Source organism: Xenopus laevis, chromosome 9_10L (assembly GCF_017654675.1).
Source record: "Xenopus laevis strain J_2021 chromosome 9_10L, Xenopus_laevis_v10.1, whole genome shotgun sequence".
NCBI lineage: Eukaryota > Metazoa > Chordata > Amphibia > Anura > Pipidae > Xenopus > Xenopus laevis.
In genome coordinates this window covers 12,056,005-12,081,121 of record NC_054387.1, presented here as the reverse complement: position 1 = coordinate 12,081,121, position 25,117 = coordinate 12,056,005, and the positions used below count along the sequence as shown (strand labels likewise).

The 25,117-nt window shown below is 42.6% G+C and overlaps 1 protein-coding gene and 1 long non-coding RNA gene across 2 annotated transcripts in view; one reads left to right on the top strand and one right to left on the bottom strand.

Moving 5' to 3' along the window:
- LOC108700903 overlaps positions 1 to 16,991 on the top strand; it is a 166,779-nt gene extending 149,788 nt beyond the window's left edge. The window contains exon 3 of the long non-coding RNA XR_001933063.2: positions 16,495 to 16,991. This is a non-coding gene — a long non-coding RNA (uncharacterized LOC108700903). The remainder of the gene's footprint in view (positions 1 to 16,494) is intronic.
- tshz2.L (teashirt zinc finger homeobox 2 L homeolog) overlaps positions 1 to 25,117 on the bottom strand; it is a 129,877-nt gene that overhangs the window by 77,935 nt on the left and 26,825 nt on the right. The window lies entirely within an intron of this gene.

Below are 25,117 nucleotides of genomic sequence, written 5' to 3'. Positions count from 1 at the left end.
TGGCTGACGCAGTCGTTCTGCCCCTGGGCTGACAATCAGATCTTAAGACGGTGCCGCTGACGCTCTACATTCATCTTCATTTACAAAACCATCTAAATTCACACCAAAATCCTTTCCATGATTTAGACTAGTACCCCCCCCCTCCAATCCGTCACACTCTCTTAATCGTTCCTATTTGTGAATTACACTTTATTTCATCGCCCCCCTTCGGAAAATCAATACCGTGTCGTGGAATTTTTAATTTTTTTCCATTTTTTTTTTCTCTTTGCGAGGTCCTTGAAAAGTTTATTGTGCGAGGCCTGCAGAGCTCATGATTTATGGGTATCAGTGAGCAATAAACAAAGAAAATGAGTCAGATTTCAGTAAACGTCTCTTGGCAATCGCACGGAACAAAACAGCCTGTTGTTCTAACGCTCTAATGGGGGGGGGGACACCTACACTGATTTCCAGAGAATACGACACAAGTACAGTCAAAGCCACATTGTCTCGTAATTGTTCACAAATGTGCGACCCAAGAAACAGGCAAGTTTGGTCAGTCAGGGAAATAATAGGAAGAATGCAAAGAAATCTATGAGTGTGCAAAACATTCTCCGACACGGTAGATTTCCTGGCAGTTTGGGCACACACCCACGTGCTAATTACAGGAAGCCTCTCACTGTCATATAGTTCTGAGCCTGAGCAAACAACACACAGTCATTCTATTTAGCAGGGGGGTTATTATGGGTAAGGTATTAGAGGCCTCTGGAAGCCAAAATAAACCATTTACCTAAGGGAAACAGGTTTTTAAAATTTAGAAGCCCCATTTTAGGAGATTAAAGACACCACAGGGCCCAAGAATTACATGTAATAGATCCCCTACCTATATAGAAGTGATGCTAAATATAATTTTGTCGAATTCTGTCGACTGAGAGGCACATTTATCGAGATTTGAATTTCGAATTCATGTGAGTTTATTTTTATTTTTAATCAAATGAATTTGATTTTACTCGGGAGTTTTTTTTCTCAGAATGTCATATTTTTTGCTGCACCTCTCCCGTTGACTTATACAGTAATTCGGCAGGTTTTAGGTGGTGAATAGTTGAAATTTGAATTCCAGAGTATGATAAATCTCAAAATCGAATTTTAATTTTTTTTTTTTTTTTTTTTAAAAATCGAACCTTGGGTTTGGATAATTCCGTAGCCGAATTTGACAGTTCTGACCATAGAAAAGATTTGAAAATTTCTAATTTCTATTCAAACCTTGTAGGATGTAAAGTTGCCCTCCCTACAGTATGGGAGATCCTCTAGCTAGAGCAGTGATCCCCAACATGTTGCTCACCAACCCCTTGGCTGTTGCTCCCAGTGGCCTCAAAGCAGGTGCTTATTTTTGAATTTCCAGCTTGGAGTTTTGGTTGTATAAAAACCAAGTATACTGCCAAACAGAGTCTCCTCGAGGCTGCCAGTCCATATAAGGGGTAACAAATATCCAATCACAGACCTATTTGGTACCCCCCAATAATATGTTTCATGCTTGTGTTTCTCCCCAACATTTAAACATGGCTCACGGGTGAAAAAGTTTGGGGACCCTTGTTCTAGCACGTCTAACCAATACCTAGGGGTGTTATGTCTAATCTCTAGCCTTTAAAAGTCAAGGAGTCCTCTCTATGGCAATGGTGGATACTGCTGGATAGTCCGGGGGCCTCAATTAGGAGAAGACAAACAAGATGCCTTAGTGGAAGACTATTAGAAGCACCTCCTAAGGGTTTGTAGTAGGTTATAGGACAGTAACTATCATAGTACACTATAGGAGTGTAATGTGAGCTTGAAAGAACAATTGTGCGCTCCACAAAAGACATTGTAGCTCACTGTTTGGCATACTGCAAAAACTCCACTGGGCAAGGTGTGGTTACTCTGGAGCCAACAATGTGATACCCTGGTACACTGGGTCAAACACCTAGAAATAAATCTCAAGTGAGACCAACTTCAAACAACTGTCTGCTCCATATAAGAACATCTTGAAGCCCATTGTGCCCAAGTAGAAGACAGTTGATCTTTGGTGGGCCACCAGTCAATTCCAACCATAGAATGCAGCCAACTCCATTAGAGAGATGATCAAGTATTCATAAAAAGTGTTAAAAAGGATAAAACTGTTTATGGATTATAATTCAATTTAACTTTTTGAGGTAAGTGACAGTAAGTAGGAGGTGGAAGCACTCTAACAAGAGTCTCCATTCTAGAGTGAGCAGACTACTCTTTACAAGTAAAGGTGTCCTATATAAGCTGTTGCCTTGGTGCCTCCAGATGTGTATTGAACCCACTGACCAATGTCTACTTATAAAAAATCAGTCTGATATCTGGGCAGGTTTGAATCCCACTGATCAAGATGTTCCCAATTGATAGGTCTCCATAGGCTCTGCTTGATCATTGACCCCCAAACTTGAGACTTGTGTCTAAATTCTGCTGTTTACACATTGCACAGTTTAGTAAATGACCCTTTAAGTGTCTCCTAAGACAAAGATGAATTACCCCAAGTTGCCTGGGGAGGTCTCCCATTCAGCTAAGAGATTGAAAGATAAGAACTCCGCATTAGACACAACAAACAAGACCTCTGAACTTCCATTAGTTAATGCTAAGGGAACCTCCAATGCAACGCAGCCCTCTCAGAACTTGTTTATACACGGAAATGGAATTATGGGGGGTAATTATGCCATGACATTATCCTTTTAATAACCAGCCCGTGGGTTAAGATTGTAAAATCCAGCCATTTGTCTGCCGGTATGAAAGACATCAGACAGCAAAACATAATGCACAATCCCTGCAGAAGCGCCGAAATCAGCAAATTTACCGATATGCGGTAGACGCACAATTTTAATCAGAAAACAAATCACTGCTTAAATAGCATCTTCCTCGCCAGATGGGAAGCTTAGAACATTCCAAGTCCTATCCGTCTTCTACTCATCTTCACTTCACTCAGACGGATGGGGGTAAGATTTCATAAATCACTCAACGATGCCAAGTCATCGATCATAAGGGTCTTATCATTCACGTGTGACAATAACGGATGCGCGGCCCCTCTCCAAACCATTATATATTCTAAGCCGAGCAAACAAAAAGCATAGAATAACACATTTATCCTCCTTTGCGACGGTGTATAGTCATAGCCCATATGGCATGGAGAGGGGACATGGACCTCTTCTATTATGATGGATGGAGGTATCTGTTACAGCTTTTTAGAGCGTATCTCATGCTCGCACACACTCCGATAAGCTGGGGTGGGGGGGGCATGGAAACACTTGGAATAATATATCTGTGGGTGCAGCCCTGGGCTCGGACATAACTAGAGATTCCTGAGCCCAAGTTCAACGGGGGGGGGGGGTTATCCAGGTACTCAAGTTTCCTCCTAAACTAGAAAACACAGTTAGGTTGATGCAGACTTATTAGAGCAGCTATCCCCAAATCTTCCAGGACTCAAGGCCGTGTTTATATATAGGTACCTGAGGACCTGTGCCTAATGCAGCAGCATTTGTGGGGTAGCCCTTGGGTGGCTATATAAATTTCAGATTAAATTAAAGCCCTACCCCAGCAATTGTACAGTGCCTTTACAGAAATCCATCACATCACAGCAACAATCTATTGCTTCATCACATCACCCCATTGTATCATCACTACAATCCATTGCATCATCAAATCACCCCATTGTATCATCACTACAATCCATTTCATGATCACATCACCCCATTGTATCACCACTACAATCCACTGTATCAGCCCACTGTTATATCATTACAGCCCACTGTTTTATCATTACAATCCATTGCATCATCAAATCACCCCATTGTATCATCACTACAATCCATTTCATCATCACATCACCCCATTGTATCATCGCTACAATCAACTGTATCATCACATCAGCCCACTGTTATATCATTACAGCCCACTGTTTTATCATTACAATCCATTGCATCATCAAATCACCCCATTGTATCATCACTACAATCCATTTCATCATCACATCACCCCATTGTATCACCACTACAATCCACTGTATCAGCCCACTGTTATATCATTACAGCCCACTGTTTTATCATTACAATCCATTGCATTATCACTACAATCTATTAGGGAGGAGTCAGATATTTCGAAAAAGCGCCCACAAATGCAAAAAAAAAAAAAAAGCCCATCGACTTCAATTGGTTTGGCAAGTTTTTTTGTCGTTTTGCAAGTTTTCTGGGTCCGATTAGTCAGAATCCATCACATCAACCGGTTGCATCATCATATCAGCCCATTGTATTATCATTACAACCCAATACCTCTTCACATGAACCAACTGCATCATCACATCAACCCATTGCATCATCACATCAACACTTATCATTACAATCCATTGCATCAATGCCAATTAATTACACCACTGAATTGCATCATCTCCATAACCCACTGCACCATCCCACTAATTCTTTGCACCACAGCAATTCCATTGCACTGTTTGAAGGTCACATTTCTTCTATCCCTCGCTAACAGAGATACTCACCCTCCCTCTAGCAAGCAGCCGCAATGGCAAATGTGGCTTTCACCCCCAGATTTCATTAGGGAATATAAACACTACATTGTAATGTTGGTGCCATTTCCAGGCCAGTCCTTGAACTATGAGAATTAATAGCAGCCACACTTTCTTGAAGCTATCTATCATATCCGCCAGCACCATCACTAGTAGGAGAAACATCCACATGCAAAGAGTTTCTCCATTGGAGATCTAATACACAGTGATCGATAGCCCTATAGCCTTATTATATATATTTATATATATATTCCATTCCATCTGTATCCACTCTTTGGCTGCAGAGCAGGGAATTTACTTTGGGCTCATTTATATAAGTGTAAGTCTGTGTGACGTGCAGCAGCAGCCTTTGCTCTCTTTATTCTGCCGTATACAATTAACATTGATTTCTTTTGTGTCTGCTAGCAGGCGGAGTTAATTAATAAGAGGATAAAGTTAATAGCACGCTGATGTGATGTGGGAGAGTATTTAAACTTATTTGGTCATTGTGGTTTTTAACAATGCTACTTTGGAGGCCAGGCTTCATTATAGGGATCTTATGGTGCCAGCGCCTCTGCTGCCTGGAAACAAGGTATAAAACAATATATTCCGACCTACCAACATTTTCCTGAACTTTCACTTATAAAACTATGGCAGCATAGGTATTCCCCTGTACTAAGCACAATTTCAGCAGGAACAGCCGCCTAAGTTTGCTCATAGTCTGTACAGAGAGATCCCATAAAACTATGGCAGCATAGGTATTCCTCTGTACTAAGCACAATTCAGCAGGAACAGTCCCCTAAGTTTGCTCATAGTCTGTACAGAGAGATCCCATAAAACTATGGCAGCATAGGTATTCCTCTGTACTAAGCACAATTCAGCAGGAACAGCCCCCTAAGTTTGCTCATAGTCTGTACAGAGAGATCCCATAAAACTATGGCAGCATAGGTATTCCCCTGTACTAAGCACAATTCAGCAGGAACAGCCGCCTAAGTTTGCTCATAGTCTGTACAGAGAGATCTCATAAAACTATGGCAGCATAGGTATTCCTCTGTACTAAGCACAATTCAGCAGGAACAGCCCCCTAAGTTTGCTCATAGTCTGTACAGAGAGATCCCATAAAACTATGGCAGCATAGGTATTCCCCTGTACTAAGCACAATTCAGCAGGAACAGCCCCCTAAGTTTGCTCATAGTCTGTATAGAGAGATCCCATAAAACTATGGTAGCATAGGTATTCCTCTGTACTTAGCACAATTCAGCAGGAACAGTCCCCTGCCCTGCTTTATGGCAGCTGAGATTCTAGCTATCTGTATAACAGAGCATTCTGTCCCAGTGGCTGCACAGATCCTATCTGATCCCTATTGTAAGCAGCAGTCCTGTCATGCTTTATGGCAGCTGAGATTCTAGCTATCTGTATAACAGAGCATTCTGTCCCAGTGGCTGCACAGACCTGGTCTATATTGATTGAGCTACAGTAGTGGCTTTTGATAATGTTATACATAATGTTACAGTTACAATAGGATCTGGATACATTTCCCAGGAAGAGACATATTATAATATAAGGAGAGGCAGAGGACATGACCCAGCAATTGTTTCTGTAAGACAATCGGATCAGGCATTATGTAAGTTCACGTGCAGTTCTGTCTGTATGTTGGTTCCTATACACAGTAAATCAAGCGGCCAGTCCCCCCTCCTTCGTGCAGCGTTCCATGACAGATACAAACTCCAGGCCTCGGCTAAATCTATAAATTGTAAATATTTTCCAGAAGTGCAGAATCAATCAGCGGCCATTTGTGCTGAGATTACAAGAACCACACAATGTATATAATTACGTGCGCCCCTCTGTATGTGTCTATTCTACAATAAGAGTCTTTGTGAATTGCAGCAATACACCAAAGTACTGAAAGGCAGTCTTAAAGGGGATACAAACCCAAACACTTTAACACTAGAAACATCAAACCAGCTAACCAGAGGGGCTGCTGTAAGTTTCCATAGACAGTCACTACTTAGTGGACTGTCTCAGTCCGGATCTGGCTATTGATACCATTGTACAGTGTTGGATCAAGCGGTGGCTGTGTATAACTATAATTATCAACACATTTATAAAAAATCAAGGGCAATCCCTGCAACAGTAACTTGGATAAAAAGGGCTGGTGTGCCTTATTTCTGCAATATACAGTATTCAAATAACCTACTTGTACCCCAAATGTACCAATCATTAGGTCATAAAGGGTTAAGCATTATTACCGGTACTTCTATGTAGTGATGAGTGAATCTGTCCCGTATTGCCGGAAAATTCACAAATCTGCGAAAAGATTAACGAAACAGCGAAATTTCGCAAAACACTTTGGTCAATGGATGGTTTTACGAGTGACAATTTTTACACACGCGACAATTTTTCTTGCTCCAAATGCATTAGAGCAAAGACAGACTCTGCAATTCGGGGAGATTAGTCGCCCAGCGACAAATCTCCTCTTCTTCGGGGCGACTAATCTCCCCAAAATGCCTTCCCTCCAACTAGAATGAAAATCGGCAGCGGGATGGCACTGGGAGCGCTTCGTTTTCTGAAGTCGCCCGAAGCGTTCCGAGTGCCATACTGCCGTCGATTTTCATTCTAGCTGGAGGGAAGGCAGTTCGTGGAGATTAGTCGCCCCGAAGAAGAGGAGATTTGTTGCCGGGTGACTAATCTCCCCGAATTGCCGCATCTGTCTCTGCCCTTAAAGTCAATAGGTGTTTTTTCTTATGGCGACTTTTTTCTCCAAATGCATTAAAGTAACATAGTAACATAGTAAGTAAGGTTGAAAAAAGACACACGTCCATCAAGTTCAACCTCAATGGGCGTTTTTTCTTATGGTGACTTTTTTCTCCAAATGCATTAGTCAACGGGCGTTCTTTTTTTTCTTATGGGACTTTTTTCTCCAAATGCATTAGTCAACGGGCGTTCTTTTTTTTCTTATGGGACTTTTTTCTCCAAATGCATTAGTCAACGGGCGTTCTTTTTTTTCTTATGGGACTTTTTTGTCCTAATGCATTAAAGTCAATGGGCGTTTTTTTTTTCTTATGGCGACTTTTTTCTCCAAATGCATTAAAGTCAACGGGCGTTTTTTTTCTTATGGCGATTTTGTTTATCCAAATTCATTAGGGTTGTGGCAGACGGGGAGAGTAGTCTCCTCTACTGCAGGTGACTAATCTCCCCGAACTGCCTTCCCGCCAACAAGAAAATGAATCGGCTGCATGTTCGCTTTGGATTTCTGGAGGCACCTAAAGTTGCCTCACGTTGGGCGAATTCTTGCCGAAGTTTCGTAGAAAAATTCAAGAATCCATGGCTGCCGAATAAATTTGCTCATCACTACTGCTATTATTACTATTAACTAGGGACGTTGCTTAGAATGAGATTTTCTTCCATTATGCAATGTGAGAGGTCCAGTTTCATTATTCGAGTGCTGCCGCCGCACAGCCCAGCTTGTCACTATGTATTAAAGTGCCAGCGAGAGGTGCTTCAGGGCTTTCCAGATCTTTAACCCCACTTGCTCTTCTCTCTTCCTGGCCTGGCTCCATGATAAAAAAAAACAATCCCCGCCGAACCCGATCTCGCCAGTCGGACGTAACGCGATTAGCCGGATTTTTTTATAGCTCGGTTTTGACCTCCAGCGGAAAATTGAGCACATACGTTAGCGCAGCCAACAGGGACTTAAAAACATCAAGTTGATTCATCAAATTAGCTCCAACATAATTGTGCTGCATGAGTCGCTTTGGAAACTGTCAACTATAAAACTGTCAGAAAGGCATCAGCTTTAATGTTAAATAGAGACACTGCTGCTGCTACACGGCTTTAGAATGTGACATTCAGCGGACTCCAGCCTGATAAAGAGGCACTTTCTCTTGTTTTGCCGTTTCATTTTAATGCCTTAATCCCGTCCAACCCACGTGGCAAGATCTGAGGGTGCCACCGAGATTTAGGGGGGGGGGTCTCTTGACAACAAGGTATTTCCAGCAGAATAATTCTGATCATTTAACGTGTGAGGTTCGGTTGACATCACAGAGCGAGATACAAGGGTAGGGGGCTCTCAGATAATTGCCGTGCATCAGAGGAGCCATGAGCGACTCCATAACAGGAGGGGAAATCAATGTGAAAAATGAGCTCTATTGCTGTAGTAGTGAAGTGAGGAAGAAGAGGCTCAGTCAGGCAGGGGTAACAAGCACTGACAACTCTTTCCATATATTATTGGTGGGAACATGGGGCCTAAAAAACAGTGGCGTGAGGAATAGCTGCGTCCTATAAGGGACCAACAGTTAAAGGGTGGTTCACCTTTAAGTTAAGTCATAGAATGGCCAATTCCGAGCAACTTTTCAATTGGTCTAAATTATTAATTTTTTTTATACTTTTTCAATGATTCGCCTTCTTCTTCTGACTCTTTCCAGCTTTCAAATTGGGGTCACTGACCCCATCTAAAAAAACAAAACAAATGCTCTGTAAGGCTACAAATGTATTGTTATACATTTTATTACTCCTCTTTCTATTCACGCCTCTCCTATTCATATTCCAGTCTATTAGACGGATCAATGCAGGGTTGCTAGGGCACTTTGGACCCTAGCGACCCGATGGCTGAAATTGCAAACTGGAGAGCTGCTGAGAAACCACAAATAACGAAAACCAATCGCAAAATATCTTTCTCTACATCATACTAAAGGTTAATTTAAAGGTGAACAACCCCTTTAATGTAACTGTTCATTTCACTTACTGTTGAGTTCAATCAAGGAGCCATCTAGAGATGAGCCTGGTGCTCCTTATGGGAGTTGAGAGAGAGCAGGTGCTGGGAGTTTTCCCTAAATACTCTGCCAACACAATGCTAATCACCAACTGTGTGGGATCAAAGCTCTGGCTACAGAGGGGTCCTCCTTAGCCCCTACATGACATGCCATTGCTGTAGCTAATCCCAGAGGGGACAGCAGATTTTAGGATGCAGGGAGTTTCAGTTCCACAACAAATGAGGCCCAGTCTGTCTCTCTATTGCAGGGTGGTTAAAGGGAGCTCCTCCAATAAGTGGTTAGTAAGGCCTGGGCTCTAGACTGGAGAGGGGAAGAGTATTCCCAGCATTTGTTCTGCTTTTGAAGACAAAGGTTGCACTTGATGGATGCATGTGACTCTTCAACCTCTAAAATAAATTTGGTTCGGTATTCGGCCGAATCTTTCGCGAAGGCTTAATCCAAAATTGTGGATTCGGTGCCCTATCCAGAATGCTTAGGACCTGGGTTTTTTCTGGATAACTGATCTATCTGTAATTTGGATCTTCATGCCTTAAATCTACTAGAAAATCATGTAAACATTAAATAAACCCAAAAGGCTGGTTTTGCCTCCAATAAGGATTCATTATATCTTTGTTGGGATCAAGTACAAGCTTCTATATTATTATTACCAAGTAAAAAGGAAATCGTTTTTTTTGGATTATTTGGATAACAGTCATTCTGTAATTTGAAGCTTTCTGGATTACAGGTTTCAGGATAATGGATCCCATTCCATTCCCAACGCTGAACATAGTCAACACAGGGAGGCAATAATAGGCAATTAACCCTTGTGTCACAAGGGTTAAACAAAGGGCACATTGTCTTTAATTGGGGGTCCGACCTTATATAAAACACATTGTAATTATATAACCCATTTCTGATTCTCCCTGGGCTGTAGCAGCAGTCTGGCTTGGCTAATGCTGTTGTACAGTGCTGCAGAATATGTTAGCGCTTTATAAAAGTGTTAATTATTCAGTCAGCAGGCCTGTAGCCTTTGGGCTGATGTGACCGTGAGACCCCCGTCTCTCTATATAAGGGGGGCATGTGTTTGTATTGCAGAGAGTGGAGCAGAATGGAGCATTTGTTGTTAATAAGGAAACTGTCTAATGATCAGCACTGAGTCTCCCCTGTCACCTGCACCAGTGATATCTGTGTCTGTACTGCAGTCACACTGCGGCGAGGGGATCACGTATCTGCTCTCTGCTGGAATCTCTTTATACTCTCTTTGTACAATGCCCTCACTTGCTTTATTAATATAGAAAAAACTAAATATACACACACAGAGACCCCAGAACCAACACACCTGCATGCAGATCATAGTGCTGCTTCATTTAGCATCCCTGCCCCATGGTGCTGGGGTCAAGGGTTTGATTCTTATCAGGTCATATATCCATAAACATGTAGGCCACACCCACAACCTACATAAGCCACGCCCTGGCTGTATCTAAAGCCCCACCCACTTTAAGAGGACCTGCCTATTTTCAGTTGTGCCAATACAGTGTCAGTTAGGAATTTACTATGACCTTCCCATGTTTGCACAAGGTCTTGAGTTTGATTCCCACCAAGACATGATCTGTATGGAGTTACTATGACCTTCCCACGAGGTCTTGAGTTTGATTCCCACCAAGACATGATCTGTATGGAGTTAATATGACCTTCCCATGTTTGCTTGAAGTCTTGAGTTTGATTCCCACCAAGACATGATGCTTGACAAAGGGGTTACACCCCGAAATGTTGCATCCGCAATAAATGAGCAAGGGGTCTCCCTGCTAGAAGCAACCCATGCTGTGCCGGTGTTTTCTTGCTGTTAATATGACCTTCCCATGAGGTCTTGAGTTTGATTCCCACCAAGATATGATCTGTATGGAGTTACTAAGTCCTTCCCATGTTTGCTTGAAGTCTTGAGTTTGATTCCCACCAAGACATGATCTGTATGAAGTTTCAATGACCTTCCCATGTTTGCACAACGTCTTGAGTTTGATTCCCACCAAGACATGGTGTGTATGGTGTTTCTATGACCTTCCCATGTTTGCTTGAGGTCTTGAGTTTGATTCCCACCAAGACATGAACTTAATGGAATTTGTATGAGTCTAAAGTTTGATTCCCACCATGACATGATCTGTATGGAGTTTCTATTCATTTTCCATGTTTGCTTGAGGTCTTGAGTTTGATTCCCACCAAGACATGGTCTGTATGAAGTTTCAATGACCTTCCCATGTTTGCATGAAGTCTTGAGTTTAATTCCCACCAAGACATGATCTGTATGAAGTTTCAATGACCGTCCCATGTTTGCATGAAGTCTTGAGTTTAAATTCCACCAAGACATGGTCTGTATGGAGTTTCTATGACTTTCCCATGTTTGCATGAAGTCTTGAGTTTAAATTCCACCAAGACATGTTCTGTATGGAGTTTCTATAACCTTCCCATGTTTGCATGAGGTTTTGAGTTTGATTCCCACCAAGACATGGTCTGTATGGAGCTTCTATGACCTTCCCATGTTTGCATGAGGGTTTGAATTTGGTTCCCACCAAGACATGATCTGTATGGAGTTTCTAGACTTTCCTGTTTTTGCATGAGGTCTTGAGTTTTATTCCCACCATGGCACTGTTACAGTGGTGTTTGTTTGTTTCCCTGGGTTCAGGAGTTCAGGTCTGCATATTGAAACTGTTATTCCAAATCAGGGACAGTTCATAGGATTTTACTAGGATGGACTAGGATGCACGTTTTCCCAGTTTTTGCAGCGGACGCTAAGTTCAAGTCCCACCAGGACACTGTCTGTAAGGAATCTAAATGCTCCCCATTGTTTATGGGAATTCTTGAGTTTGACTGCCCCATTCAGCAAAAACATTTTGGCAGGTTTATTGGCTCTTGATGAAACAGACTTAAATGGGTGAATGTGATAGGGAAATCCGATTGTAAGCTCCCGTGGGGCAGGGGCTAATGGGAATAATTACGCACTCTCTCTCAAGCGCTGTGTAATATGTCATTTCATGTACAACATGGATATATATTTTCTATTTTCCTTTGCAAACTGTCAGTTATATTTATAGAATGTGCACATTGCACCGACTGCCACCGCAAGGAGCAGAGACGCGGGAAGCCCTTTAATGTCTGAGACAGCACATTATTATTTAGCATTAAATCTGCTGTCCTCTGCATTAAATATATGAAAAATCCCCGGATCAGTGGCGAAGCACAAAGTTGCAAGTCTCTCTCTGACGGGACCGTCACTGGCTGAATATGCAGAATATTCCAATTACGTTCACCCTCTCCTTGACTATTCAATGCTGACATCCCATTGCCATAATTATATACATTCCGTCTTCAGGAGTCGCAAGTATCTCAGTTTCACCTGCTCGGTGACAATCCCATATTAATAACTAGCCAGGAACCTCCAGGACTTCCCGAGAAACCATTATCTCTTTAATATCACGTTGTCAGGGCGTGCGTGAGGTTGAAGGTTCTTTCATTTGCTTTTGGTAAAGGCATGGGTTGGACAGGAGAGGTCTCCACAAGAAGATATTTATGGTATAAGAGAATATTTATTTGAAGCATGTTCAGAGGGGTTGAATATAGGGGATGGGTAAAAATAGAAGATGCTGTTGTTGCAGAGCTGTTATGACTTGACAAGGTCCAAATTAGAGAATCTGTCTAGGACACTGTATGTAGTGGGTTGCAGACAGGAATATTAGGGGCATAGGAGGAGAAAATAGCAGCAGTAAGAAAATATCAAGGCAGTAGGACAAGCTGGAGACAGGAAGACAAGACAGAAACAGTAGGTCAAGGTGGAGGCAGTAGAAGATAACGACAGCAAGTAAAGATGGAGACAATCGGACAAGATGGGGACAGAAGGACAAGATGGAAACATGAGGGCAAGATGGGATAGTAGGGTAAAATGGAGATGGCAAGGTAGGATTGAGACAATAAAGCAAAATGAAAACAATAGGACAAGATGGAAGCAGTAGGTCAAGGTGGAGGTAGTAGGAAAAAGCAAGGAAAGATGGAGACAATAGGGCAAGATGGGAACAGAAGGACAATATAAAAACAGTAGGGCAAGATGGCATAGTAGGGTAAAATGGAGATTGCAAGGTAGGATTGAGACAATAAAGCAACATGGAAACAATAGGACAAGATGGAAACAGTAGGTCAAGGTGGGAACATTGAGGAAAGATGGAAAAATAAAGGCAAGATGGAGACAGTAGGGTAAAATGGAGATCGCAAGGCAAGATTGAGACAAAACAAAATTGAAACAATAGGACAAGATGGTGACGTAGTACAATACTGAGAGAATAAGATATGGTAGAAATAACAGGAAACAGTAGGGCAAGATTGAGACAGTAGAACACAATTGAGAAAGCAGGACAACATTGAGACAGTAGAACACAATTGAGAAAGCAGGACAAGATGGAGACAGTAGAGTAAGGTGGCAACAGAACGTTAAAATGGCTATAAGGTAGTAGCAAAGGGAATGATGGAAGCAGTACACCAAGATGGGTACATCAGGGTAATTAGGGATAGGAGTTACTACTTGAAAGCACAACTTTGAAAAATTACTGAAGTCTCAATTAACTTTTGTAGCCAACTCTCATAAACAGTGCCTCTTGCTCAGTCCATGGACACACTATGGATCATTTCTAATTTCAGGATATTGTCAGTCCCTTGTCCTCATCCTACAGCCTCTTTATAGAGATTATACATTCTTCACATCAGTCCCTGCCCCGGTGGAGTTTACAATCTTAGGTCCCTATGACCCTCACTAGGGGCAGTTTTATTAGGAGCCAATTATCCTGCTTTCATGTGTTTGGAGTGTGGGAGGGAACCATCGTAGACAAGAGGAGAACATCTTCATTTCTTGCAGACAGTGTCCTGGCTTACTTTACTTCCCCTTTATTCCAGTGTTATCGGGCAGTTAATACCTCCAAGCAGCTCATTATAAAAATACCAGAAATAACGAAGAAATATTTGGAATAAGTAAAGCATAAAACAATGTTATTCCCCATGATGAATCAATCCCAGGGAAAGGTTTCTCTTTGAGTGCAGCCAGCAGGCGCTTACAGAGCGATTAAGGTGGATAAAGAAAAGACAGACGAGATCCTTATATTTTCCTTTTCTGTGTTTTTCCCCCCTTTTATTCTTTCTTATTTTCGCCGGGCCTTTTGTCTGCTTTCCTAGGAGTGAGAACATAATAACACCGGCAGAAACAAAGGGGTTTGTGTCTCGTATGTGCAAAATGTTCTGTTCACAGAGTCGTGTTACAAAAGCAGGTCAGGTTTGATAGCGAGCAGCTCCGTCTCAAACATCTGCTGTTTTATAAATCACTTGGCGACTCTCATGCCTTTAAAAAAACAAAAAAAAAAAACAAAACCCACACACCTGAACAAAAAAAAAAAAAGGTGGGGAGGTGAATAGGAAGAGGAAGAGGAGTTTTCACGGGCAGGAGCAGAAACTGACACAAATAGGGCGAGACATAAATAATGGTTTGTTTGAAACGCGCTACTCCACTTTCCCAGAGCCGAGTCACAAATCCCAGGGTACCCCAGCATTCCAGCACTGCACAGATGTCGTTATGAACACGTATGTATAAAGCACCAACATACTCCGTAACAATTATTGATTTCCGCCAAACCCTTACCCAACCTTACCCTGACCTGTACCCGGCCTGTTCCACTGCTCTAGTTTATGAACCTGCACCAAACCTGCCCCATCTCTGGCGGTATTAGAAGGGGTGCGGGTCCAGAAAAATTCAACCTGCAAAACCATAACCCGCACCCGACCCTCAAAACGTTGCCATTGACCAGCACCCAACCCATAGCAACAGCATTTCATCGTTTACTCTGTGCATGCCTCTGCTTCCAAAACAGGGAATCTTTGGGAACACAGGAGGACCACTACGTGGCAGTGAGTCATAAATTGAACTGTGAAAGTTGTTGGTACTAAAGAGTGAATAAAGCAAACAGGAACAGGAAATACAGTGGCCATTCTGGCAGTGATAGAGGAAGGGACAGCAGTTATTGTTAGGGAGAGGTGAGGGTCCATACCAGCTTATATAAGGGGCATGGGAAGTGCCAAAGGGAGGTGGAGTCATGTATAAATGGGTTTGGGACTGTGACATAAGTGGGTGGAGTTTGTTTATAGGTTTGATATATGCCCTTTACTATTGGACAGTGCTGTGCAGGTGGGATTGGAGCTGACCTATTACCCCCATAAAAAATGTTTCGGGAGGTGGTGGGCCATATTTGCCGCCAGCCCATTCCCACTACTGAAAGCATAGTGCTTGTTTATATAGGTGAGTCGGCAGAGTTACAAAGGTGTCTGGGGATAGAAGGGGAGCATGGATAAGGGATTCGGGTGGGTCGGAGGCAGAACAAGGGTAGAATGAGTAGGGATTACAAATTTACCAGCAAGTACATTGTCAGTCTATTGGCCCCAGAAAGGTGACCACACGACTTGACACTAGGGATGCACCAAATCCCCTATTTTAGGATACACCCGAATCCGAATCCTGCTGAAAAAGGCCAAATCCTGAACCGATTCTTGGACTCATTGCTTCCCTACTTGGCACAAGCCAATGATTCTACTTTTCCTTCTCCTTTAAAAACCAGGAAGAATGAGATATCAAAACACTATTTCAGCTCCATAATTAACGGGAACTGCACCTAAAAGACAAGTTTTTTTTCTTATCTAAAATATAGAAAACTCAATTCTTAGCAAAATTCCAAATATACATTCAACAAACATTACACCCCAACATGACTTCAACAAATAGCCCTTGAGCGGAACACACATTTTGCCTATTGTTTTCTGTTGTTATTCCGTGTGCTAAATTATAGCTGAAAGCAAAGTCGCATTCGCAGCCTGCAAGGCTGACAATCAGCTGGTTTCTGCTACATCATTTCAGGAGTCAGAACCACCAGTGCAGAAAATGTCTAATAGCAAGTCCATTAAAAATAACTTCAAACGCACTGAAAATGTTTGTGTATTGAAAAATTGACTTTTCCTAAGCAGTTCTTGGCAATTCATGGTGTTTTGTTCAATTTTTATATAGTATTACTAACAACTAGGTAGGTGGGTGCTTGTGCCACACATATTCACAAACAATGATGTCTCTGTCGATTGCTAAGTGTCACCCACAGTTCTTGCCATTCAAATGATTCACAGTCAGATAATTCCGCCTCCTCTTCTCACCAGATCCAGTGAGAGCGACGGGAAATGACTCCTGCCCACGAGAAACAGCCACAAACCAACCATAATCTGATCTCTCGATGGCACCGCACTTTTACATGGCCCGGGAAAGACAGGCTTTAGGATGGAGAAGATTTAGGAGAGAATCCCCGCCATTTACATCACTAATGAAGACATGTATATGGGAGACAGGTGTCTGCGCTGGGCTCAAGGTAGGAGAGCGATGAAGGCCACACGGGAAACTGACTCGCGCGCAGCCATTTTGAGCCTATATGTCAAGAACTCATTATATTGTCAAACGTGGAATCAAAAAAGAACAATGTTTTATTGCTAAAAAAGGCAACTATCATTTAGTATTACATTTGCTTCTTGAGTTTTATGTCTTCAGACCTGACATACATCGTACAGGCTGTTCAACAAGCAAGTTGACTGCTTTTCTTGACGGTTTGTCGCCACGCAGAGGACTGTTCCTGCTGAATTGTGCTTAGTACAGGGAATACCTATGCTGCCATAGTTCTATAGGATCTCTCTGTACAGGCTATGAGCAAACTTAGGGGGCTGTTCCTGCTGAATTGCGCTTAGTACAGGGGAATACCTATGCTGCCATAGTTTTATGGGATCTCTCTGTACTGACTATGAGCAAACTTAGGGGACTGTTCCTGCTGAATTGTGCTTAGTACAGGGAATACCTATGCTGCCATAGTTTTATGGGATCTCTCTCTCTGTACAGACTATGAGCAAACTTAGGGGCTGTTCCTGCTGAATTGTGCTTAGTACAGGGGAATACCTATGCTGCCATAATTTTATGGGATCTCTCTGTACAGACTATGAGCAGACTTAGGGGACTGTTCCTGCTGAATTGTGCTTAGTACAGGGGAATACCTATGCTGCCATAGTTCTATAGGATCTCTCTTTTCAGACTATGAGCAAACTTAGGGACTGTTCCTGCTGAATTGTGCTTAGTACAGGGGAATACCTATGCTGCCATAGTTTTATGGGATCTCTCTGTACAGACTATGAGCAAACTTAGGGGATTGTTCCTGCTGAATTGTGCTTAGTACAGAGGAATACCTATGCTGCCATAGTTTTATGGGATCTCTCTGTACAGACTATGAGCAAACTTAGGGGACTGTTCCTGCTGAATTGTGCTTAGTGAATGGGAATACTTAACTTTCTGTACAGGATACAAACCAAATTAAGTTGTACTTTTTCACCCAGTCTTTCCCATGTTGAGAGAGTAACTAAACTCCCAGGAAAGGATTTACCTCTTTAGTGCCTAAAGCCCTCTGAGCCCAACTCCCAACAGGTAGGGGACCTATTATCCAGAATGCTCAGGACCAGGGTTTTTTTGGATAACTGATCTTTCTGTAATTTGGATCCTCATACCTTATGTCTACTAGAAAATCATATAAACATAAAATAAACCCAATAGCCTGGTTTTGCTTCCGATGATAAGGATTAATTATATCGTAGTTGGGATCTAGTGATGGGAGAATAAATTCGGCAGGCACGAATTTGCGGCGAATTTTCGAATTTTGCTGCCGGCTAATAAATTTGCAGAATTCGGCGCTGAAAAATCTGCCGCGTCGAAAACATTTTGTCGCACGTCAGAATAGTTGTGCACCAGAATAGTCACGCACATAAAAATTGTCGCTCGTCAAAATTATTTGGACGCACATTGACTTTAATACACTTGACCAAAATAGGCGCGATATAAAGTTGTCGCGGGCGTCAGAATTGACGTGCGTCAAAATAATTTCGAAGCCCAAACCCTTTGCTAATTTTTTCCCAACAAATTCATCCATCACTATTGGGATCAAGTACAAGCTACTGTTTTACTATTACAGAGAAAATGAAAATAATTGTTTAGAAATTTGGATAAAGTGGAGTCTATAGGAGACTGCCTTTCCATCATTCATTACTCCTCAATTTGCCGATTTAAGAAAGATGGAGTAGAAGCTTTTCCGGACCGCGTCTGTATCTGTGTAAACACATAGATCATGTTATTATGACTTATATCTGCTTGTGCAAATCTCCCAATCTCCGGGTGTTAGTGGAAGAAGAAAAAAAAAAAAAAAAATCGGGAATATATTTTTGCCGCTGCCGAAAGCGCATCCCCAGTCGCCCGAGATGAAATATTAATGTACAATTTGTTTATCTGTGGGTTCACATCTTTCCAGTACTGAGCTGTTAATTTTCTATCAGCACAGACAACGGATCATTCAGTCATGAACTCTTCACAGCCATTACTGCGAGACATTTTGATTAAGTATGCCTAATGTAGTGGATAGCCTCGAATGAAAACACTCCAACTGCCAACTTGTGATTGACCATTAAGCCACTGATGAATGTGCCTGTCACCGGGAAGACAATTACCTCCACAATGAAGAAAGTCTTCTGGAAGGCTTATTTCTCCGTAGGGCTGACACATTTTACCAGATTACAGACGGGCCCCGGCGTTTTTTTTTTTTCTTTTTTTTTTTTTTTCCTTCTTCTTATATTTTCTTTTTTTTCCGTGAAAAGCGCGTAAGCCGATCACACAGGAATCTTCTCAGAAGTTCACAGGGATAAAAAGCAGTGAATGAGCTTGAGTTACTGTACCCTGATGTTCTGCAGTACAATAAGTTGATTTGGATTTGTCTAATGCAATTACAGGCATGAGACCTGTTATCCAGGGGTTTTCCGCATAATGGATCTTTCCGTAATTTGGATCTTCATACCTTAAATCTACTAGAAAACCATTAAATAAACCTGTTATCTGGAAAGCCCCAGGTCCTGAGCATTCTGGATAACAGGTCCCATACCTGTACCATACTTTGGAAACAAAAAAACTACACAGATATGCAACCTGTTATCCAGAATGCTCAGGACCTGGGGTTCTCCTGATAACGGATCTTTCTGTAATTTGGATCTCCCAACTGTCCCGTTTTGAGCCAGACAGTCCCGGATTTGTGCTGAAATGTCCCGACATTCTCTTTGATCTGCTGCACTGAACAGCCAGAAAAAGAAACCATGTTTCTAACTTAATTGGCTCTTGGCTGAGAGCCCAGAATAGATACTTTTGTAACAGTTTTAGATAAGATAAGAACTAAGGCTCACAGCTTAAAGGGCAATTCGCCTTCATAGCAAAACAATAATAACATTTAAAAACCATTGAAATGTGTTCAAACTTTCATAACCAGCCAAATTTTGTAAAATGGATATGGTAATTAGGGGGTGTGGCCACAAAAATAGGCGTAGATCATTATGTCCCTCTTTCTTCTTCCAAAATGTTGGAAGCTATACCTTAAGTCTACTAGAAAATCATGTAGACATGAAATAAACCCAATAGGCTGGTTTTGCTTCCAATAAGGATTAATTATATCTTAGTTGGGATCAAGTACAAGCAAGTACAAGAAAAAAGAAATTATCTTTTAAAATTTGGATTATTTGGATAAAATGGAGTCTATGGGAGCTTTCTGGATAAGGGGTTTCTGGATAACCTTTACTAGTTACACTCCCCCCCCCCCAATACATGTTGTTATGATTCAAATTACAATTTCTGTCTCCATTATATTTATATCCTCCCTTATTCCACCCCCCCATAGGTTCCTTGTATAGAAAACAATTCCCTTACAAAAAGCAATTAGAGGGTGTGGCCTAATAGTTCAGGGGTGTGGCCAAATGTTATATGAGCATGGTGAGGCAAGAATGTCCAGTAATGGAATACTTCAAGGTTAGAATTAGAAGAAACACTATGCACAATTCAACAGGAACAGTCCCTAAGTTTGCTCATAGTCTGTACAGAGAGATCCCATAAAACTATGGCAGCATAGGTATTCCCTGTACTAAGCACAATTCAGCAGCAACAGCCCCCTAAGTTTGCTCATAGCCTGTACAGAGAGAGAGAGAGACCATAAAACTAGGGCAGCATAGGCATTCCCCTGTACTAAGCACAATTCAGCAGGAACAGCCCCCTAAGTTTGCTCATAGTCTGTACAGAGAGATCCCATAAAACTATGGCAGCATAGGTATTCCCCTGTACTAAGCACAATTCAGCAGGAACAGTCCCCTAAGTTTTCTCATAGTCTGTACAGAGAGATCCCATAAAACTATGGCAGCATAGGTATTCCCCTGTATTAAGCACAATTCAGCAGGTACAGCCCCCTAAATTTGCTCATAGTCTGTACAGAGAGATCCCATAAAACTATGGCAGCATAGGTATTCCCCTGTATTAAGCACAATTCAGCAGGAACAGCGCCCTACTGAGAGGTAAAGTAAAACTATGCTTCCACTCCACTAAGCACAATATAGTAGGATCAGTCCCCTCCCCTGTACTGAGAATAGTCCACCTGGAGAAAGTATTCTATACTGGCTCTTTAACTCCAGCCCAGTGTGCAGTAAGTGACTGAGTAAACTGACACCTGAATGTGTTAATCATGTATCGGTGTCACAGCCCTGTCTGCCTGACACGTCTAATTGCTGATGTGAGCCTTATGGGAAAACGTGAGGGTCAGGAACAGCCTCCCAGTAGAGAAGGTAATTTTAACAGCCACATACTCCAGCAGGCTGTGTGTGCTAATTAGATTGGCCAGGGTGCAGTTTGCCTTTGGATCAGTAGAATTCTGTTTGCATTCTGCAAGTGGTAGAGTGTTTTTATAGGAGTCTGTAGGAACATCCCAACCTGACCTGGAACTATGGTCAGCACCAAATAGATGCTCCAAAGGGAGTTAAATAAAATTTTTATAATGTAGAGAGTGATATTCTGAGACAATTTGCAGTTAGTCTTTTTTTTTTTTTATTATTTATGGTTTTTGAATTATTAATCTCTTTGTTCAGCTGCTCTTCAGCTTGGAATTTCAGCAGCTATCCGGTTGCTAGGGTCTAAGTTACTCTGGCAACCAGCTAATTTAAACGGGAGACTGGAGTATGAATAGGAGAGGGCCTGAATATAAAGATAAATAACAAAAAAAGAAATAGCAATAACTATAAAATTGTAGTCTCACAGATAGGGTTGCCACTTGTCCAATTTTGACCCGGACAGCCCGGGACAAAACTTCCTGCCCGGTTTTCCAAAAAAAAGGATTGATTGACACGGCGATCGGCCAATTGCAGATCATAGCCCCGCCCCTGTCACTGGCACGCCCACCTATGCCACTGCCTCGCCCTCTGATGTCATGGCCCCGCCCCCATACCCAGTCTCAGCTGCTTCAAAAGGTGGCAACTCTACTCACAGAGCAATGGTTTATGTGCTCCTGGGGTCAGTGACCTCCATTTGAAAGCTGGAAAGAGTCCGAAGAAGGCAAATAATTGAAAAACTATAAATAATGAAGGCCAATTGAAGATATGCTTAGAATTAGCCATTCTATAACATACTAAAAGTTAAATTAAAGGTGAACCAGCACAGGTTTGGATAGACCTGCTATAGATTAGGGGATGCCCAAACTGCCGCCTTTCACAATGGGCAGGGCTTTTGTTTAGGCCACAGATAAAAGATGGCTGAACACAGCAGAGCTGATAGTAAACCCACTGCAATAAAAAGCAGGACTTCAGCCGCCGGATACAAATCAGTGCTGTGCCGGAGCACATTAATCGTATTCCTCCTAATTCCATGTGGCGTATTGTTGGCCCAGAAACTCGAGGGTTAAATAGCGCCCCGTTCAAACTCACTCACGGAGATGCCGTAATAGATTCTGATCCTGGAAACCGCCTGGGTGTCAGTTCCCTGTCCCCTCGCCGTGACTTTGGGTTGGGAGAGCGGCAGGGAACAGGCGGGTCTTTATCAAGGCGGCATAGCAACAACATGTGACAGTTGCACAGAGCTGAGGGGGGGAAAGGGCGGCATTTTGTTTTATTTCTGTGTTTAGCTCGCACAGGCAGTATCACTTAATACATTTATCTACCTGACAGCCTCGCTCGCTCCTACAGCTGCTGTTGTGCTGAGTCAAACACATTCTCGCAGGAGCGGGAGGCGGCTGGTAAACATAATTTAATGGCAATGCGTGTATATATCTCTGCTCACATTCAGGACACTCAAAAAGAAATGTAGGCTGGGAGGATTTGGGAGGGTTGAAGCGCATTTTGTAGCCCCTTGTAAATACAATGCGGCGGTGCAACATAGAGCTGAAAAGACAACAAAGCAGCTGCAACTTACTGAAACCTCTCCACCTTCTCCCCAATCCTCCCCTGATCCCCATGCCCTCTCCATCTTTTCCCCAAACCTTCTTCAATCTCAATGTCCTCTCCATCTTCTCCCCAATCCTTCCCTGATCTCCATGGCCCTTCCATCTTCTCCCCAATCCTCCTCTGATCTCCATGCCCTCTCCATCTTCTCTTCAATCCTTCTCTGATCTCAATGTCCTCTCCATCTTCTCCCCAATCCTTCCCTGATCTCCATGACCCCTTCCATCTTCTCCCCAATCCTCCCCTGCTCTCCATGTCCTCTCCACGTCCTCTCCATCTTCTACCCAATCCTTCTTTGATCTCAATGTCCTCTCCATCTTCTCCCCAATTCTTCCCTGATCTTCATGCCCTCTCCATCTTCTCCCCCAACCCTCCCCTGATCTCCATGCCTCTCTATCTTCTCCCAATCCTCCCCTGATCTCCATGCCCTGTCCATCTTCTCTCCAGTCATCCCCTGATCTCCATGCCCTCTCTGTCTTCTCCCCAATCCTCCCCTGATCTCCATGCCCTCTCCATCTTCTCCCCAATCCTTCTCTGATCTCAATGTCCTCTCTCTCTTCTACGCAATCCTTCCCTGATCTCCATGTTTTCCCCCAGTCTCTGTATCCTCTGTCCTATCAGCCTGAGCCTTGCACGGACTTGGACTTTGAGCCTGATAAGTGATAACCACTTCTGGGCCTGTACCAGGACCTATTTACTCTGCACTGGTCTAGAGTATATCAAGGCCTAGATCAGATGTCCAAAATGTGGGTCTTCCCATCTAAGAGAAACCCTAAACAGTAAAGTGTCAGATTTCATCCCAAATGACAATTAAGGTAAAAGCATGAGGAAAGTCTATTTGATCTCCTAGAAATTACTAGAATACCAGCCAGTTGTAGCAAAATGTCGGGAGAACACAAGCAGCCAAAAACAGACCACAAAACAAAAAAAACATTTTAAAATGACAAATAAATGCAAAGTTTAATTTCAAATTCCATCTACAAGACAGAAAATGTCATTCGGACTCCCCCTTTCCTTTTCAGCATAACAAAGTAAATAGGAGTGAGAGTAACAGTTATACTGCATCTATCGATCACTTTATACCTCACAATGCACTGATACACACTCCCACTGATACACTTCTACTAATACAAATATTTCTGTCGGCTTTCTATAAAGAATCGGTCATGCCTCATAGGAAATAATAGGATTTGACCAGGTTTTCATAAAGAAGGGTGTGAAATGTCTTCAGTAATAGGAGAAATAAGGGACAGAGTCATTGCAAACGTTCAATTACTCACATGAAGCAAAGACTCCTAGTGAATTAGCCCCCCGATTATCGACAAGCTCTCACTGGGCTCCAGATTTATACTGATGACATATTTCGGGAACGCCTGACATCACCCCTTTGTGATTATTGCGCTGTATGACATCAGCCCCATTTGGCCCTGGAAACGATCTGTCTGTCATACTGTCTTACTTTCCAACTATGTCATAATAATACGTGAATTTCTAGTTAATTTCAGCAATTAACGGTTTCTTTGCTGTAAAATCTCTAGTTGCAGGGCTGCCCCCCTACATGGGAACCTACTGAACCAACTGAATTCTAAATTAGTCTTCTGCTGCATATGCTTCTATAAAATGATTGTATTCTATATATCTGTAACCTTGTTATGAGCTAAAGGGGCCCAGCCTGAAAGTCAGTTAGGGGGAGATTTGGGGTGTTTATTTGTGCCCTGGGTACCCCTGGAACTATAGCAGGGTGACTGTTACCCCAATGTTTCTATATATCTGTAACCTTGTTATGAGCTAAGGGGACCCAACCTGAAGGTCAGTTAGGGGGAGATTTGTGGGTGAGTGCTTATTTGTGCCCTGGGTACCCCTGGAACTATAGCAGGGTGACTGTTACCCCAATGTTTCTATATATCTGTAACCTTGTTATGAGCTAAGGGGACCCAGCCTGAAGGTCAGTTAGGGTGAGATTTGGGGTGAGTGTTTATTTGTCCCCTGGGTACCCCTGGAACTATAGCAGGGTGACTGTTACCCCAATGTTTCTATATATCTGTAACCTTGTTATGAGCTAAGGGGACACAGCCTGAAGGCCAGTTAGGGTGAGATTTGGGGTGAGTGTTTATTTGTCCCCTGGGTACCCCTGGAACTATAGCAGGGTGACTGTTACCCCAATGTTTCTATATATCTGTAACCTTGTTATGAGCTAAGGGGGCCCAGCCTGAAGGTCAGTTAGGGTGAGATTTGGGGTGAGTGCTTATTTGTGCCCTGGGTACCCCTGTAACTATAGCAGGGTGACTGTTACCCCAATGTTTCTATATATCTGTAACCTTGTTATGAGCTAAGGAGACCCAGCCTGAAGGCCAGTTAGGGTGAGATTTGGGGTGAGTGCTTATTTGTGCCCTGGGTACCCCTGGAACTATAGCAGGGTGACTCTATTCCAATAAATATCCCTGCAGAGACCTAAGAGAGAAACTTA